Consider the following 5,383-nt stretch of genomic DNA (forward strand, 5'->3'; position numbering starts at 1 on the left):
GATGAGAAAGAGAAGTCAAATATTTACAAGTCTTTGTTTCTTGAATAATAGGAATGAACTAAAGCAAGACTAGCCCTATTACATGGCTTATATAGTCACTTAGAAATGAGGGACAAAGATCAAATTACCCTTGGCATTTAAGTGGGTGGGTTTGGGATGTCTTGGTGGGTCTCTTTACATTTTATTAAATATAGTCCCTTAGATGGGCCCACAAAGGCCTCACACTTGGCTTTGTGTGAAAGGTCTCGAGCTAGGAATTCCCGTATGATCCTCTCCATCTTGAAGGAAATTTGTCCTCAAATTTGGATCATTGCCATCCTCCACCGTTCACGTTGAAAGTGTTGTGCACTTGATATTCCGGGGGTAGATCAATCTTGTAAGCATTGTCGTTGATCCTTTCTAATACTTGGAAAGGGTCATCACCCCGTGTCATCAACTTAGTATTCCTTTGAGATGGGAATCTATCCTTCCTTAGGTGCACCCACACCCAATCTTCCGGTTCAAGAATGAGCTTTCTTCTTCCTTTGTTGGCTCGCCTTGCAACTTCTTAGTTTTTCTTCTCCAACCACAACCTCACCTTCTCATGTAGCTTTTTCATGGCCTCGGCCCGTTTGATTCCATCTAAGCTTATCACAAGATCACTTGGAAAAGGGGTTAAATCCAAAGGGGTGAGGGGGTTGATGCCATATACACACTCAAAGGGTGTCATCCCCGTGCTCGAGTGTATAACACGATTATAAGCAAACTCAATCAACGGTAAGTTCTCCTCCCAAGAAGTCATTTTTCCTTTAACCATGGACCGTAGCATAGACCCTAAGGTCCTATTTACTACTTTCGTTTGGCCATTGGGTTGTGGGTGGCATGAAGTCGAAAACAACAACTTAGAACCAAGTCTACCCTACATGGACTTCCAAAAGTGGCTTAGGAATTTAGAATCCCTATCACTCACTATGGTCCTCGGAACTCCATGAAGTTTTACAACATTATCAACAAACAAAGAGGCTACGCTAGGCGCATCATCACATTTAGAACAAGGAATAAAGTGAACCATCTTGGAAAACCGATCCACCACGACAAAAATACTATCCCGCCCCCTTCTAGTCCTCGGCAATCCCAACACAAAGTCCATTAATATGTCAAGACAAGGACGAAAAGGGGTGGACAATGAGATGTACAACCCGTGGGATTTGAGCCGTGACTTGGCTCCTTTGCACTCATCACATTGGACGCAAATCCGGGCCACATCCTTGTGCATTCTAGGCCAATAAAATTGTTCTTCCAAAATTCCGAGGGTCTTCTCGACTCCAAAATGGCCCATTAGACCGCCATTGTGTGCTTTCCTCACAAATAATTCTCTCCACAAACTTGAGGGAACACATAATCGTCTACCTTTAAACAAGTATCCATCAAATTTGGTATAGGGATAGGAACCCCTATCCGTAACCCACCTATACCTTTCCAACTCTTCACTTTCCCTATAGATAAGAGCGAAGTGAGGGTCCTCGGGATATAAATACTTGAGGCTTTCAAACCCCATCAACTTAGACGACAAAGTAGACACAAGCACATGTTTTCGGGACAAAGCATCGGTAACCACATTGTTTTTACCCTTCTTGTATTGAATAACATAAAGGAAAGTTTCAAGAAATTCAATCCATTTGGCATGCCGCCGGTTAAGCTTGTCTTGTGCCCTTAGATGCTTCAAGGATTCATGATCCGTTCAGATCACGAATTCTTTAGGTCACAAATAATGTTGCCAAGTGTCCAAGGCTCTAATCAAGGCATACAACTCTAAATCGTACGTAGAGTAGTTTAGAGTTTCTCCTTTGAGCTTTTCTCTAAAGTAGGCAATAGGCTTCAATTCTTGCATTAAAACCACGCCTATGCCGACGTTGCTTGCATCACATTCGACCTAAAAAATCTTGTCAAAATTCGGCAATTATAGCAAAGGGGCTGATATGAGCATAGCTTTCAAGTCCTCGAAGGCCTTAGCTTGTTCATCTCCCCACTTGAAAGGCCGATCCTTTTTAATCACTTCGTTCAAGGGGGCGGCAATGGTGCTAAATCCTTTGACAAAACGTCTATAAAAACTAGCCAACCCATGGAAGCTTCTCACTTCACCTACGGTTTTGGGAGTTGGCCAATTTTTAATGGCGTTAATCTTAGATTCATCCACTTCGACCCCTCTTGAGCTCACCACAAACCCAAGAAATACAACCTCATGGACACCAAAAGAACACTTTCCTAGATTAGCATATAACTTCTCCTTTCGGAGGACATCAAACACACATTGTAAATGTTTTACATGCTCATCTAAGGACTTACTATACACCAATACATCATCAAAATAAACAACAAAAAACTTTTCGATAAATGGCTTCATCACATGATTCATTAGCCTCATGAAAGTACTTGGAGTGTTTGTTAGGCCAAATGGCATAACCATCCATTCATAGAGACCGAATTTGGTCTTGAAGGCGGTTTTCCATTCATAAACCGGTTGCATATGAATTTGGTGATATCCACTCCTCAAATCAATTTTAGAAAACAAATACAAACCACTCAATTCATCAAGCATATCATCTAACCTAGGAATAGGGTGATGATATTTTACTGTTATCTTGTTGATGGCTCGACAATCAACGCACATACGCTAAGTCCCATCTTTCTTGGGAACTAGTAACACCAGAACCGCACAAGGGCTCATACTCTCCTTGATATATCCTTTTTTGAGGAGTTCCTCAACTTGGCGTTGCAATACCTTGGTATCCATCGGGTTGCTCCTATAAGCCGGTTTGTTGGGCAATTGTGAACCCGGCACAAAATCTATTTGGTGCTCAATTCCCCGAAGTGGGGGCAATCCTTGTGGTAATTCCTTTGGGAAGACATCCTCGTAATCCTGCAAAACATGAGAATAGAAGGAGAAATGAAAATGTTAGTGGCGTTAGTGTTAAAACAATGAGCCAAGAGGAGCATCCGAGTGTCCTCGTCATGATCCACAAATAATTCTTTCCTCCTAGCCATCATCACCATACATCCTTTCCCCTTACAAATTAGGTGCCCCTCGATTTCCCCTACTCCCTCACTCTCGGGTTTCCCTCTTTTTCCCTCACTCTCGGCCTTTTTTTCCTTTTTCCTCAATTCCCGTATCTTTTGGTATAATTCATTCACTTGGGAAGGCAATAATGGATGAAGAGCGACCTTTCGGCCATCCTTCTCAAGTGTATACTGATTGGACCTTCCATCATATTTGGTCGACCTATCGTATTGCCAAGGCCTTCCTAACAACAAGTGACAAGCTTGCATTGGTATCACATCACAAAGTACCTCATCATGGTAGTTGGCTACCTTAAAATGTATCACACATTGCCTTGTGACCTTCAACTCGCTGCATTCATTCAATCATTGCAACTTGTAAGGACTAGTGTGAGGTGTAGTCGGTAATTTCAAGAAGTTCACCATTCCAACACTAACCACATTCGCACAACTTCCACTATTTATCACCATAGTACACACACTTTCCTTCACAAGACATTTAGTATGGAATAAATTCTCCCGTTGGCTAGGGTCATCTATAGCCTTACTAATCATGGCACACATCACTACAAAGTTTGGAACCACACACTCCCCTTCTTGCGGATAAGCATCCTCACAATCATCATCATCATGTGGCTCATTTTTGAGTTTTTCTCCATCTTGAGGATCGACCTCATTCTCTTCTTTTTTAAGACCCATTTCCTCACCAAGGTAATACAATATCCCTTCCCTTAGGATCACATTGCGCCGGTTTGGACATTCATTGGCTTTATGTCCCCAACCTTGGCACTTGAAACATTGGAACCCTTTAGGATTAGGATACTTGTGAGCTTCTTGCCAGGGAGAAAATTTATGGACTATTTTAGGCTCGGACAACCTTGTAGTGGCAGGTTGGTCCTTGTTTTTGGGCCAACCCGAAGATGGTTGAACCATATCTTTGCTCCTCGGCCAACCCGAGGTTGATGGTCCTTTTGCCTTGAATTACGACCTCTCTTTAAGCTTCCTTTCAATCTCAAGATCCGCTTGGAAAATCCCTTCAACGGTATCAAACTTGTGAAGCATCAAATGAGTGGAGATCTCTTTGTTCAACCCACACTTGAACCGAATGATGTCATGGCCAATTTATTCTCCCCGAAGATCAAGCTTCAACATGAGTTGTTGAAACTCATCATAGTATGCCATAACACTTCTATTCCCTTGTCGCAAATTGTACAACCTAGCAAGCAACTCATGACGATAACTTTCGGGAAGATACCGTTGCCTCATTAGGTACCTCAACCAAAACCATGGTGGTGGTTGTCCCTCTACAAACTCGTTGCCGCACCGCTTGACGTATTCCCACCAAGTGTTAGCATAGCCTTCAAAATGAGCTATGGCATAACAAATCTTCTTCTCCTCCGAGATATCATTCACTTGAAACACTTTATCACACGCCGACTCCCAAGCAAGATACACCTCGGGGTCACTTTCACCCTTAAAGATAGGTAGGCTCAATTTGATGGTATTGATGCCTACGTCTCTCTCTAGGTGTCAGTTTCCCCTTTCTCCATACCCTCGGTATCTCCTTGGATCCACACAACCTCTTCTCATCTCTTTCTCCCTCATGTAGGCATCATCAAAGGCTCCATACCCTTCATAATCCTCTCTACCATATTCCTCAAGGTGGACGGGACGATTTTGGACATTTGAAACTTGATTCGGAGGAATTGGACTTTGTGGAGGTGGTGGTCTTTGGTTTAGTGGAGCTTGGAAGGGGGGGTTCGGATTTTGTGGAGGCATTTGACGTCCGAGTACCTCTTACAGAACTTAACACATTTGGGAATGGGTTGGTCTATTGGAGTCTCGGTTTAGAGGGTTATAAGTGGTTTGGCTTGCGGCATTTAGTGGAGCTAGTGAAGGATTTGACAATTGTGGCTATGTTTCGGGAGTAACGATGGCGGAGGAATTTCTATCATGTCCACTTGACGAAACATGTCGAGGAGTAGAAGGATGAGAGTTCCTTTGACTCTCCACTTGTTCTAACTTCCCACTAATAGTTGTCACTTCTCCCCTTATGGGTCCCACTTTCGTACTCAACCTTTCAAGAGCTCGGGTCATAGCCTCAAGAGTGACACTCATATTCTCCATTTCATTAGAATCCACGGTTTGAGACGTGGTTCCCTCCATTATCAAGGTATCACCTACACAAGCAACAAACAAGTTAGTTTAAAATCCCTCTCCTCACTCACACTCTCTTGGTTCACTCACACTCAAGTTCCACAAGAGTTGTAGATTGGCTAGGAACCCATGAATTCGTAAGGTATGAGTATGCTCTTGCCCGAAATGGATTCTTGTTTGAAACTCAAAG

The sequence above is a fragment of the Capsicum annuum genome, chromosome 2, assembly GCF_002878395.1.
Source record: "Capsicum annuum cultivar UCD-10X-F1 chromosome 2, UCD10Xv1.1, whole genome shotgun sequence".
NCBI lineage: Eukaryota > Viridiplantae > Streptophyta > Magnoliopsida > Solanales > Solanaceae > Capsicum > Capsicum annuum.